We start from the raw sequence: 14,915 nt of genomic DNA on the forward strand, positions 1-14,915 counted from the left end.
AGTTGACGTAACTGCTCCCAGAGTGTCGCTGGTAAAAAGGAGCAACATAATAATACCACAGAAACAGTGGAGGCTCTGAAGGGAGGACGGTTCATAGTAATGGCTAAGGGGGATGACGGGTCATAATAAATGGAATGGTATGGAATGGCATCAAACAAATGGAAACCATGGGTTTGATGTGATTGATCCCATTCCACTAACTCCGCTCCAGCCATTGCCACAAGTCCATCCTCCCCAATTAAGGTGCCACCAAACTCCTGTACACAGAAATAACTCAAGGACACAGTGTGCCTGCTGCCACTGAGACTGTACTCACTGTCCAATTTGCCTAGTCAGGTGTGGAGAATAAGAATATCCTTCCAGTAAATGTGAGATGTGAAGATGTGAGATATCTGCCTTTCTACCCAAATTCATTGCTCTGGCCAAACGCCACACCCACAAACGTTTCTTCTCCGAAATGAGTCTGGATTTGAGTCCCTCTCCGAGGATTTCTAGAACGCAAACACATTCAAACCGTTCTGATTGGTCCAGAACCTGATGGGTTGGCCAGAGCCAGAACACACGTGGGTAAAGCGGCGGTTTGAAAATGTGTCATTGGCTTTGATACTCTAATTGGTTAGAGATGATCCAATCGCTGACACGTTTTTTTTTGTACAACACCCCTTATTTTGACGTCACCACAAACAACTTCAATGATGACAGTCTCAGACTGAAGTATGTAGCGAACATAAAGCAGTGGAATAATTCAGTTTCAGTCAGCAGGCAAGTGAGAAATATCATATAGAGTCTTCCTTAAAACATTTTTTTTTATTTAAACTTTTCCATTACTACAGAAAAATATATATTTTCTGTCATGCATGGATGGGATACCACCTAAAGGAAGTGTATGGGGTCACAACTGTGGTAAAAGATGATTAATAAACAGACACATGAGCATTGTATTTCAATGCATATTAAAAAAGCACCAACACCTGCTCTGGAAGATGAGTTTTAACCATATTCTCTTTGGACAGACATGTTCACTTTCCTTTTCATCCTGTTTTTGAAACTGTATTCAAGGTATTTGTATTTGTTTGTTTAACTGCCAAGTTTGCGGTCTTGTGTACAAATACAAACAGAATGGAAAGACTTGTGGAGGGAGCACCGGGCGGTGATGCGTTTTGTCTGACAGTTCGGAATTATAGGGGCAGACTGGATTCGGACCGGGAGGAGGGAGGAAGGGGGAGAGAGAGAGAGCCAGGCAAGCTGCCCTGGCTTTGTTTACAACAAAAAGCCATTGTTTGATGTGGCCGCGCAGCCCGCTCCAAAGCTCCCGCTCCCACAGGATGTGCTCTGGGTAACATGCCAGACGGAGGCCACTGCTGTATGACTTCCACCCAGGCCAGTTCTACTGCTGCATGGGACTAACAGTCCAGGCCTCCTAGGGCCTTCCTGAGACTTCTCTCTCTCCATCAACCCAACTTATAGAACAATAGCAGAGTCTGTCTACTCAACCGACCAGAAATATGTGGGTAATGTTTTTCATTTGTTGATAGGTAATTGTGTTGGAGCTTCCTTATTTTGCCCGCCTGTGCTATGAATGCATCAGTGGAAAGTGGAAAATGAAGACAAAAACATCAATGCCTGACCTGAGCATGTTCCCGAGACAACACTGATTACAGTATCGTTTTACTACAACAAAAAAGTAACTTGTTGTGTTTGTCTGTTGATACAAAGATTTACATGGACTCCTTCAATCGGTTTGTTTGTATTCTTTGTTCAAGTGTTCCATACTGCTGTGTCGCTTTTCAAAGGACCGAACAGAAGTAATGAATTCATAAGTGGTGCAGTTTTCACACTGAGACGTGTAATTAATTTCCACACAGACTTTAGTTTTTGTGCCGTCTGTCTAAGGTTTCTCTCCCCCTGCATTCTACAGGAAACATGAGTGGATTTCATTTTTCATTCAATGGAACATTTCTCTCTCAGCCTGAGCCTAGCCTACATCTGCCTGCCTGTGTTTCCACAGAGCCAAATCATTAACAGAATCAGGCTACATGCTCCTACCCAGCTACCTCACCGGCTCAGCCACTGGGAGACCAGAGCAGACCAGAGCAGACCAGAGCAGAGCAGAGCAGAGCAGACCAGACCAGAGCAGATCAGAGCAGACCAGACCAGACCAGTGTCTTGTTTATGCCATGATTGTTTAATTTAAACAGTAACGGTCTGATGTATAGGTGGCCTGCTAAGCGTTCAAATTATGTACATTTAAAAACAAAAAACATATCCTGGTTACTTTTTATCTTTTATCCCTGCAGGACCTTAGAAGAGGTTATCGGCCTTATGTCTGCCGCCCGCCCACCTGCCTTGCCGCTAAATCATGCTATGAGTAAGTTGCTCTTTTTTAATCCCCTCCCCCATTAATGTATTTATTGGACAATAAGGAGGAAAGGCAGCAGTTACATATATATGCAAGTCAACGTAGGATAGATATAGTATAGGCGAGGCATCCAATCAGCGTGTTAGCAAGGCGCTGCTGTGCCACAAAGACACAAAGGTTTGCTGTAACAGTAGCCAGTGTGGGGGGATAATCTGTGCCTTAAAGCAAGACTGGGCTAGTAGAGACACACGTGGTGGTAAGCCAAGCTTAAATCCCGTCTGACCTTACCCCATTCCCTTCCTTCCCTTCCCTTCCAGCAGTCAGGAGAGGAGATGAAAGGGGGTGGTGATGTCTCTACTGCCCCCCAGAGGATGGTTCACAGACTGGTAGGGGAAAACAACATCTTCAAGGCAACTCTTCTTCAAACGCATCTCTTGTGATTATGCACAAGCCAGTATCATGATATGCTATGGAAATTTGCTCATACTGAGAAAAGTGCATGTGTTCATTTGGGTTTTATGTATTGAATATAGGTTTATCATTAGTGATCTAAAAAGCGCTGAATGGAAAAGAATTAAACAAAGCTCCATTTCATTAAAATAAAAGCAATTAATTTAGGGACTGTTCTGTTCCTAACAACATTATTACTACAGTAATTACAGTGTTACTACACATATTGGATTTAGTGCGAATTTCTGAATGCCTGAAATGTCTTCCTTTATTCGTTTTTGATAACACCAGCAGTGCGCCAAACATTTTGGCTGATTTTGCAGTCTCCTCTCCTCTGGCATAGATCAACCTGTAATGTCCTTCCTAGATCTCAGTCAAGGGAATCATCATTCTGAACATAAAATATCCTCATACCCTTTGCCATAAATTGTGGTGTAGAAAGAGAAGTGGTGGTAGTGAAGGGATGTAATGCAGCTAGATAGAGGAAATAAAATCACTGAAACAAAAGACGGGACTAACGACGGTCAACCGGCTCCTTTTCATTTCACGTTGTACAAGTTTGTCACTATGGTTTATGGACAGCCGTTTCACCTCTCAGCAGCCATAGTTTGGGATTATTAAATAGCCTCTTAAAGGCTCACAGCTGTGAATGCTCTATGGCTTGTGGCAGACTATCGCCGTTGGTATTTTGATATGAAGAGACATCCTCTAATATATGGCATAGGTGCCGTGTTTCATCTTGCCTATAGCCCCCCGCCATACGACGCGATCGACCACCAAGCGCAACAAAATGATTTATATTTTCCTGAGCTGTCTCTGACGAAAGCTTTCCATCTTATTGTATTGTAGCTTAACATGGTTATTATTGAAGACAGACCAAGTGTAAATCTAAGCCTCACATAAATATCTTGTCAGTATAACTATTTTGATGAATGGAATCCAAACACTTAGAACATTTATTTTATTGTATTTCTTGAACCTTCATTTCAACAGTGTGACATGCTGAGACCAAGGTCTCTTTTACAGATGAGCCCTGTATGCACTCCAATACACATCAAAACACATCAATATACTATACACATCAACATACAGTACCGTTCAAACGTTTGGACACACCTACTCATTCAATGTTTTTTCTTTATTTTACTATTTTCTACATTGTAGAATAATAGTGAAGATATCAAAACTATGCTGCAGAGGATAAGTTCATTAGAGTTAACTGCACCTCAAATTGCAGCCCAAATAATGCTTCACAGAATTCAAGTAACAGACACATCTCAACACCAACTGTTCAGAGAAGTAAATCAGGCATTCATGGTCATTCATGGTCAAATTGCTGCAAAGAAACCACTACTAAAGGACACCAATAAGAAGAAGAGACTTGCTTGGGCCAAGAAACACGAGCAATGGACATCAGGCCAGTGTAAATCTGTCCTTTGGTCTGATGAGTCCAAATTTGAGATTTGTGGTTCCAACAGCCTTGTCTTTATGAGACGCAGAAAAGGTGAACGGATGATCTCTGTATGTGTGGTTCCCACCATGAAGTATGGAGGAGGAGGTATGATGGTGTTGGTGTGCTTTGCTGGTGACACCGTCTGTGATTTATTTTGAATTCAAGGCACTCTTAACCAGCATGGCTACCACAGCATTCTGCATCGATACGCCATCCCATCTGGTTTGCGCTTAGTGGGACTATCATTTGTTTTTCAACAGGACAATGAGCCAAAACCCACCTCCAGTCTGTGTAAGGGCTATTTGACCAAGAAGGAGAGTGATGGAGTGCTGCATCAGATGACCTGGCCTCCACAATCACCCGACCTCAACCCAATTGAGATTTTGGGATGAGTTGGACCACAGAGTGAAGGAAACGCAGCCAACACGTGCTCAGAATATGTGGGAACTCCTTCAAGACTGTTGGAAAAGCATTCCTCATGAAGCTGGTTGAGAGAATGCCAAGAGAGTGCAAAGCTGTCATCAAGGCAAAGGGTGGCTACTTTGAAGAATCTAAAATCTAAAATATATTTTGATTTATTTAACTCTTTTTTGGATACATGATTCCATGAGTCCATGTGTTATTTCATAGTTTTGATATCTTCACTATTATTCTACAATGTAGAAAATAGTAAAATCAAGACAAACCCTTGAATGAGTAGGTGTGTCCAAACCTTTGAACGGTACTTTACATACACCTCAATATTCATGTCAATACATGAAAAGAAAAACCCAATCATAGAAAACATTCTTCAGTATAAAGGTCCTCAATCAGCTTTTTGAATTGAGCAGCCTGGCCTCAAAGACATCGTAAATGTAAATCTGTGACACTCAAATTAGTATTTGCTGTATGTTGCATTTGATATGGTTACATAACACAGAAGGTTACTCAAAGGTTGCGTGTTCCATCACATCACATACCTAACCTTAACCTTAACCCCTAAACCTAACCTTAACTCTAACCTCTAACCCTAACCCCTAGCCTAGCTAATGTTAGCTACATAGCCACCTAGCTAACATTAGCCACAACAAATTGAAATTCATAACATATCATACGTTTTGCAAATTTGTAACATATTGTACGATTGGAAATTTGTAACCTATCATATGAATTGTAATTCATAACATATCATATGAAACGGATGATGGACATCCACAAATGTATACATACCAAACCATATGAAACGTAACATATCATACTAAATTACATATTTACATTTACTATGTTACGTCTACCTCTGAGTCCAGGTTGCCATGAGAGATGCGGAGAGCCTCATTGCAAAACACACAAAAGCTTCACACCTAAGAATATAATACATTGACACAAACAGTCAAAGTCAACTGACCAATAAACATGACTGATATGAAACAGTTTGAAAGTATATGAAAGCCAGCGATGACATCCCTGAGCAATGATGCTCTTTTCATGTCATGCCTAGCACACAGTCCTTGTCTATCCTTGTTTTGTGTAGCCTACCTTGGAGAAACCCATCAATTGAATATGGTGGGTATTGCTGATGCTGACAGCATAATTGCAGTCTGAATGTTTTTATTTATTCCCGATTCAGATGACACCAAAAGGAGTGTGGGTGCAGCTGCACTGTATCATTCTTTTGAGCTCTTAACTACAACTTGTATTAGGAAGGTGATTTAATAAGTATCATCACATGTCTCAGAGGGCACCTTGCTCGGGGAGGGGGGGGGAAGCATGCCTGTCAAGATGTTCACTTCAGGGCATCAGACAGAGTTGCTCTCTTCAACCAATATTCTTGGGGTATATTTGACAGCCCTATTGCTTTTTAAAGTGTGGTTACAGTAATTACATAGAGCTGCTTTTCAGGAGAAACCGAGGACAGCTTTGAATGAACCGCTGGAATTTCAATCAGACCCATAACATTACCCACCAAGGATATCTTTCTGTTTCTTCCCCTCAGCTCTTTCTCAGAAGCTACCACTTCAATGGGTACATTTACATGTTAGTTATTTAGCAGACACTCTTATCCAGAGCTACCTACAGTAGTGACTGCATACATCTTCATACTGGTCCCCCATGGGAATCGAACCCACAACCCTTGCATTACAAGCATCATGCTCTACCAACTGAGACACACTTTTCCTATGAAATTAATGGAATTGAATATGGACAATCTCTATGGCATCTAATTTGTATCAAAGCAAATTAATTGTACAGTAAGTGTTGACTTGAAAAATAAAATCTCGCCTTGCTGAAAAAAGCAGCTGGCTTGAAGGAGATGAAAGAACAATTTCATACATGTGCAATATGTAATGATCGTTCACTGTGCTATTTGAAAAGGTATGGAAGCAGAGGAGCAGAGAGATTGCTAGCCTAGTCACACCTGCTGCAGTGAGACTTCCACACACACATCCAAACCCCTATAATACAGTTTGATGCACAAAAATAACTTACAGAAACATGTATTAGTAAAAACATATGTGGTTGGAATCATCATTCGGTATTAGTGGTGGTAGTAATAGAGGTATCAGATATAGTAATGGTAATTATAATACATGTAATTGTGTAGCAGTGGTATAAGTTAATGTTATTGAAAGTCATTGAATGTGAAATGAATGACTGAAATAAGAGTTGCTGATGCTAGCCTGTCTCTCAGCCCAAGAGAGAGGCCCAGGGATTAGCCTGAAGCAATGCTGCAGTGGGAAACAATGGATGGCCTGGGGCTAACACAATACAACTGGGATCTCTAGGCAGCCATCACACTGCAGTAGCAGAGTACACCCGATAATGTGTCACACAGCGGTATGTAGGTTTCACAAAGTCTGTTCTGCGCACTGTCAAGAAAGCCTTCACATAGAAGAATGAAAGACAGCCGGGAGAGAAAGAGTGAGGGGGAGAGAGAAAGGAATTCTATTTTTTAGCAGCTCTTGAGAGAAGGTTAGAAAAGGTGAGAAACTTGCTGGGGTAGAGAATAGAGTTTTGTGGTCCTTTTTGTCAGAATTTGAAATGGTTGGAGGGATAATATAATTGGTTCCACGATTGTGAGAGGAGGAGGAGGAGGAGGAGGGGGGCACGTATACATACCCGCAAAAACCAGATAGAACATACTGGAAAAAGAAAAGAAAAAAGGAAAGCAAAATAAACGCGAGTTGACAAGCAAAATGGGGGACAGTGAGGCTTAGTGTTATTACCATGACAAAGAGTAAAATAGTGGTGTGTCTACTCTCTGCATGGAGGGTGAAGGGGTTTAAGGACAGAGCAGCAGGAGATGAGGAAGTGGCATGCCGGGGTGTGTGTGTGTGTGTGTGTGTGTGTGTGTGTGTGTGTGTGTGTGTGTGTGTGTGTGTGTGTGTGTGTGTGTGTGTGCGTGCGTGCGTGCGTGCGTGCGTGCGTGCATAGTTTAACTTTTTAGATGTAGCAGTTTGTCCCTTTCAATATTACATATCATGTCTGCAACTTTAACACCAACTTAGAAAGCCTCCTGGTGCGCACTGGTTTTTAGATGAAATGGTTAAGTATGATACTTATTACTACATAGGAGACTTTAAGTGGTGTTAGAGTCAGCTGGAAAAGAGCATATTTCAAAGCCTGGTCCCACCTAAGGGGCCCTTCAGGCAAAACAGGAGACATAACTCCTCTGCCAGGCAAGAAGTGTCCTCATTGTTGGCTGGGAAATGTTATGAGGGGAGTTTGCAATAGAGCATGCCTCACATGACATGCGTAGACCGCATACATTAGTATGTAGACTGGTGTGTCATGTGTGTGTGTGTGGGTTTGTGTGTGTGTGTGACGCACACACACACTCACTGCAAGCTGGTGTGCATGGCCAAAGAGCTCTATTTTCATGTCATCCAACAAACGTAAACGCTTGGATTCAAACTGGTGCTATTGTCAGATGACATGAAAATAGAGCTCTTTGGCCACACACACCAGTGGCGGGTTTGTTGTCGAAAGAAATATGCATAAATAGAAAAGAACCCCATACCAACTGTAAAATATGGTGGTGGATCTAACTTTACCCAGTACCAGGATATTTTAGCCAAAAACCTGGTTGCCTCTGCCAGGAGGCTGAAACTTGGCTGCAAGTGGACCTTCTGCCAGACAATTATTGTATATATTTTTAAATGTAACCTTTATTTAGCTAGACAATAACTCCATGCACACGTCAAAATCCACAAAGAAATGGTTAATTGACCACAAAATCAACATTTTGTCCATCAGTCTCCGGACTTGAACCCCATTGAAAACCTGTGGTTTGAATTGAAGAGGGCAGTCCATAAGCAGAGACGAAGGATATTAAGGATCTGAAAAGATTCTGAATGGAGGAATGGTCTAAGATCCCTCCCAATGTGTTGTCCAAAGTCATAAAACATTTTAGAAAAAGGCTCAATGCCGTTATTCTCGCAAGTTGAGGTATTGAAAGGTATTGAAAACAGGGCTTCCATTCACTTTAACACCTATCATTTTTTTGAGCATACACTATAGCTCAGTATTATTAGTATTAGTATTAGTATTAGTATTATATATTTTATACTTTTTTGCTCATATTTATCAAGAGTGCCAATAATTTTGGGCCTGACTGCGTTTGTCAATGAAGCTAGCTAGTAGCTAGCAGGCACATACAGGCTGGCCACGTTAGCTAAATCAGCTTATCAAGTCACTGGTGAGTGGCAAAGTTCTTCAGTGCCATTTTGTTTTTCTATCTTTCTCACTATCTATTAGGGGAGTGTGCATCTGTCTGGCAGTGTTTAATCATGTTACAAAACAGCAGGACACAAGATGCTCACAAATGGGTTTTGAATTGTGTTGGGATGCAAGTGCGCATTGTCTCAATTGTAATTTTGTGAGTGATCCCTATCAAACACATCAACATAAAGGGCTTAGGGGCCAAGTGTTCTTTCTACATAACATTGGCGACGTGTTGTCTATTGTACTAATGTAAACAAGTTTGTAGTGGGCAGGTGTGTGTCTCTGTCTGTAGGCTTTGCCCTACGATTGCATAGAGCGCAATCAGCTATGGTGTTTCTCCGTGCATGACAATTTACCCTTGGCGTTATCATCCCGTATTAGTGGGCAAGTGGGCATGATCTAAATCAAAACCCAACCTTCAATTATCCAATGGAACTAGGAATGTAACAGCTTCCCTGAATCTTTCAAATCTCTAGTTTGAAGATACTGACTTATGACCAAAAATATGCTATTTACACTTTGTGGTACATTTTTACAATATAATCAATGTTTCTGACTAATATTGATGCAAAATAGGCTGTTTTCAAACGTAGTTTTTTTTAGTTCGGCTGCCCTTTTAAACTGTTTTAAAGAATGGACGTGCTCTAGGAGAATAAACATTACTCCTGACATTGGGATGACATTAACAAGGCCCTGATAGACAACTTTATGAATGTTGCTGGGAATGGAAACATATCTGATATCGTCCAATAATGTTTTAAATCAACAAATATATCCATTACTAGACCCTATCTGAGAGTGACCACTCTACCAAATATGTTGCCTTGGTTATCTCTTGTGGTTGGTAATATGCTGTTCATTCTGGAATGCACTGCATGCCAGCATTTACTTAGGATAGATATATTCCCCATATCTGATTGAAGGTTAAGCCTGGACCAGACCCTCCTGAAATGTTATTATGTCCTTAAATCGAAATTACACTGTTATCATTTTTCTGTGACATAAACAAGCAGGGAATTTATTCTCTCTATTTCAGGACTCAATTCTCAATTATCTGATTAGGTGTTGTGTTTTCTTGTCTGACTGTACAGTACATTATAGAATGAGGCCTTACAGCATTTCTTATTACTATATTTTCTCTCACTAGTCGACTCCCCACTGACTTTTTCTCCCAGACTTTTTCGTATTACTCTGGATTTAATGTGCTAAGGATTATCAGCTAGTTTGTTCCTCATGCCACCTTTCTGTTATGTCGTATTCCCCAAGACAGCAGCTCGGTAGTTCGTCATGTTTCTAAACTCACATTGTCCTGTTGTCACAAGCAAGACCGTTGACAATGATGTTGATGTTGTTGATGACCTGTCTCTTTCTATTGGCATAGTGTGACACATATGATGACATGATAACTCGGGTTGCACAGTGGGGCTTTATTCCAATATTTTGTGATTCGGAATAATTGATCCTTCAGTCAACATGGATTTGATAGAATTACAAATGAACCATCATAACTCCATTAAAAGTGTTGACATAAGGAACGGTCAGAGTCAGAGGACGAGTCTCTCAGAGCTAGCAGCCATTATACAAATTCTGCTGCTGTGTACTGGATATGTCCTGGCACCATTGAAAGTAGTGTGCACTTTGTGGCATTTCTACAACTGTGTGCCCAACAGCCGTCACATACGCCTTGACACTAATGTCAATCAATTGGATATCTTGTTATGACATCCTCCCTTCGTTTTACTGTCCAATTTCCCAGTGGTAACAGTTTATCTCTACCGGCTTGGCGAACGCTCTGTTTTGAACGGTGTTACCATTGTGTAAACCTCTGTTGTGCTCAGAGAAATTAAATTGTGTCTATTGACAGCTGTATTTCCATGTGCCTGGCCACTCTGAATGTTTACCCAAACACTGGCTGATGGATGGAGGAAACGAGGTGGAGAGTGTAGACTGACAAATGTGTTGTGTCATGATGTGCATGTCACATAACATTGTGCTGGCACAGAGTGTAGAGGGAATTATATTTCCAAGGAACATGACTGTCAAAAAGGAATTAAGTCACATTATTGTAGTTTGGTTACAGTTGCAATAGCTCAATGATTATTTATTACCTTTCTGTATATGCACATGATTGGTAGAGTTCAACCAAAATTCAGATTCCACAGAATTGAAGAATTTCAATTGAAAAAAGTTTATGGGAGAGACACCACCAGATAATGCAAAGGTTTGGTTTGCCCACCACCCAAATCATTGAAAAGCATGACAAAGTATGTCCTCAACTTCTCCCTGAAAAACTCCTTAATATACAGTACCAGTCAAAAGTTTGGATACACACTATGCGCAAATCAGATGGGATGGCGTATCGCTGCAGAATGCTGTCGTAACCATGCTGGTTAAGTGTGCCTTGAATTCAAAATAAATCACAGACAGTGTCACCAGCAAAGCACCCCCACTCCATCACACCTCCTGCTTCACGGTGGGAACCACACATATGGAGATCATCCATTCACCTACTCTGCGTCTCACAAAGACACGGCGGTTGGAACCAAAAAATCTCAAATTTGGACTCATCAGAGCAAAGAACAGATTTCCACCGGTCTAATGTCCATTGCTCGTGTTTCTTGGCACAAGTAAGTCTCTTCTTCTTTTTGGTGTCCTTTAGTATTGATTTCTTTGCATTAATTGGACCATGAAGGTCTGATTCACGCAGTCTCTTCTGAACAGTTGATGTTGAGATGTGTCTATTACTTGAACTCTGTGAAGCATTTATTTGGGCTGCAATTTCTGAGGCTGGTAACTCTAATGAACTTATCCTCTGCAGCAGAGATAACTCTGGGTCTTCCATTCCTGCGGCAGTCCTCATGAGAGCCAGTTTCATCATAGCGCTTGATGGTTTTTGCAACTGCACTTGAAGAAACGTTCAAAGTTCTTGAAATGTTCCGTATTGACTGACCTTCATGTCTTAAAGCAATGATGGACTGTCGTTTCTCTTCGCTTATTTGAGCTGTTATTGCCATAATATAGACTTGGTCTTTTACCATATAGGGCTATCTTCTGTATACCACCCATACCTTGTCACAACACAACTGATTGGATCAAACTCATTAAGAAGGAAATAAATTCCACAAATGAACCTATAACAAGGCATAGCTGTTAATTGAAATGCATTCCAGGTGACCACCTCATGAAGCTGGTTGAGAGAATCCCAAGAGTGTGCAAAGCTGTCATCAAGGCAAAGGGTGGCTACTTTGAAGAATTTCAAATATAACATATATTTTGATTTGTTTAACACTTTTTTGGTTACCACATGATTCCATATGTGTTATTTCATAGTTATGATGTCTTCACTATTATTTTACAAAATAGAAAATAGTAAAAATAAAGAAAAACCCCTGAATGAGTAAGTGTGTCTAAACTTTTGACTGGTACTGTACATTTCCCAGCTTGATAATGAAATCATCCAACTTCTTACAGGTTGTATACGTAAATCTCATTGTGTGTTCCTTAAAATATGCACATTGTTTCCAAAATCCCCCTAAATTTAAAAACTCACAGTGACAGTTGGATCTAGTCCTCACTCCTCATGTAAATTCAGAGGATTAGAAAAAAATGTAATTAAAAAGTCTGTCAGGAGGGCTGAAAAATGAAGACAGGAAAAGTAGGCCATCCTGATTAGCCCCGTGTGTTTTATCCGGCTGGGTTTGAATGAAGGTTTCTTCATTTTTTCAGAGATCTCTTAGATGGAAGGATTTGAATAAAACATCTGAGAGCAGCAGCATTTTGATGGTAAAACGTCAAAACTGACATTAAGTGAGCAAGAAAAAACTAAAAGGACACCGTCAGAAAAAGCAGAACATCTATAGCATTCTTTCTTTTTCCATCTAACCGAGGTGCTAACCTTTCTAGATAGGAATACATGCAGACGGCACTTATTGGACCTGACATACTGTATTCTGTTTCATGGCAGGTAATTACTAGAGGGACATTGTCAGAGAAAGCAAAAGAAAGTCATGATGTCTATGTCTATGCACAGCAGGGAATTTGAATCCATGGCATGTTTTTCCTGATACAGTACATGATAACATAATTGCTCTATATAAATGTCATACATGACCTCCAATAAAAACCATTTTTCAGCCATGATGATATGTGTCAAGAAGATTAGAGCAAGAGCAGGTTGAGAGTTTCAAAACCATCTTCTTTTGAAAATGGTCTTGATATTTTATATTCCCAATGGTGTTCTGTCTGAAAATAATTGTTTTTCAATTGTCTCTAGTGTATCACTTTCAGACATACAGTATAGTGTGTTCCTTACTTTGGCTGGGTTACCAGTGTTGTGTCTTTTTTTCTCCTGCCTCATAAGAATTAAACTGTGCAATACATTATTACAACCTTCTACGCTTACAGGGAATCAGAGCAGAGTGCATTATACAATGACTTCAGAAAGTATTCACACCCCTTGACTTTATCCATATTCTATTGTGTTACAGCCTGAATTTAATATTGATAAGATCGAGATTTTGTGTCACAGGGCTACACTCAAAACCCCATAACGTCTAAGTGGAATTATGTTTTTAGAATTTTTTTACAATTTAATAAAAAATGAAACTGCTGAAATGTCTTGAGGTAATAAGTATTCAACCCCTTTGTTATGGTAAGCATAAATACGTTCAGGAGTAAAATGTTGCTTAACAAGTCACATAATAAGTTGCATGGACTCACTCTGTGTACAATAAAAGTGCTTAACATTATTTTTGAATTACTTCATCTCTGTACCCCACACATGCAATTATCTGTAAGGTCTATTAAGTCAAGCAGTGAATTTCAAGCACAGATTCAACCACAAAGACCGGGAGGTTTTACAATGCCTCGCAAAGAAGGCCACCTATTGGTAGATGGGTCAACATTTTAAAAGCAGACGGTGAATATTTCTTTAAGCACGGTGAAGTGATTAATTACACTTTGGATGGTCTATCAATGCACCCAGTCACTACAAAGATACAGGCGTCCTTCTTAACTCAGTTGCCTGAGAGGAAGGATATATCTCAGGGATTTCACCATGAGGAAACGGTGACATTAAAACAGTTACAGAGTTTAATGCTGTGATAGGAGAAAACTGAGGATGGATCAACAACATTGCAGTAACTCCACAATACTAACCTAATTGACAGAATGAAAAGACGAAATCCTGTACAGGATAAAATCATTCTAAAACATCCATCCTGTTTGCAAGAAGGCACTAAAGTAAAACTGCAAACAGTTTGGCAAAGAAAATTTACTTTATGTCCTGGATACAAAGCTTTATGTTTGGGCAAATCCAACACAACACATCACTGAGTACCACTCTTAATATTTTCAAGCATGATAGTGGCTGCGTCATGTTATGGGTATGCTTGTCATCGGCAAGGACTATGGAGTTTTTTAGGATTAAAAAAAGTAGACTAAAGTTAAGCACAGGCAGAATCCTAGAGAAAAACCTGGTTCAGTCGGCTTTCCAACATACACTGGTAGACAAATTCCCCTTTCAGCAGGACAATAACCTAAAACACAAGACCAAATATACACTGGAGTTGCTTACCAAGACAACATTGAATGCTCCTGAGTGGCCTACTTACAGTTTTGACTTAAATCGGCTTGAAAATCTATGGCAAGACTTGAAAATGGCCGACAACCAACTTGACAGAGCTTGAATAATTTTTTAAAGAATAATGTGCAAATATTGTATAAACTAGGTGTGCATAGTTCCTAGAGACTTACACAGAAAGAGTCACAGCTGTAATCACTGCCAACAATGATTTTAACCTGTATTGACTCAGGGGTGTGAATAATTATGTAAATGATATATTTCTGTATTTCATTTTCAACAAATGTTTTGCTTTGTCCTTATGGGTTATTGTGGGTAAATAGGTGAGGGGAAACAAATATTTCATCCATTTTAAATTCAGGCTGTAACAT

The 14,915-nt window shown here is 40.2% G+C and overlaps 1 long non-coding RNA gene across 1 annotated transcript; it reads left to right on the top strand.

Annotated features, from left to right (window-relative positions):
* Nucleotides 1-1,353: 1,353 nt before the first annotated feature.
* LOC115157790 (uncharacterized) lies at nucleotides 1,354-3,323 on the top strand. Its single transcript, XR_003868552.1, has 3 exons — nucleotides 1,354-1,507; nucleotides 2,298-2,368; nucleotides 2,677-3,323. It is a non-coding gene; the product is annotated as an uncharacterized LOC115157790 (long non-coding RNA).
* The last annotated feature ends 11,592 nt before the right edge of the window (nucleotides 3,324-14,915 follow it).

Source organism: Salmo trutta, chromosome 21 (assembly GCF_901001165.1).
Source record: "Salmo trutta chromosome 21, fSalTru1.1, whole genome shotgun sequence".
In the NCBI taxonomy this organism is placed as follows: domain Eukaryota; kingdom Metazoa; phylum Chordata; class Actinopteri; order Salmoniformes; family Salmonidae; genus Salmo; species Salmo trutta.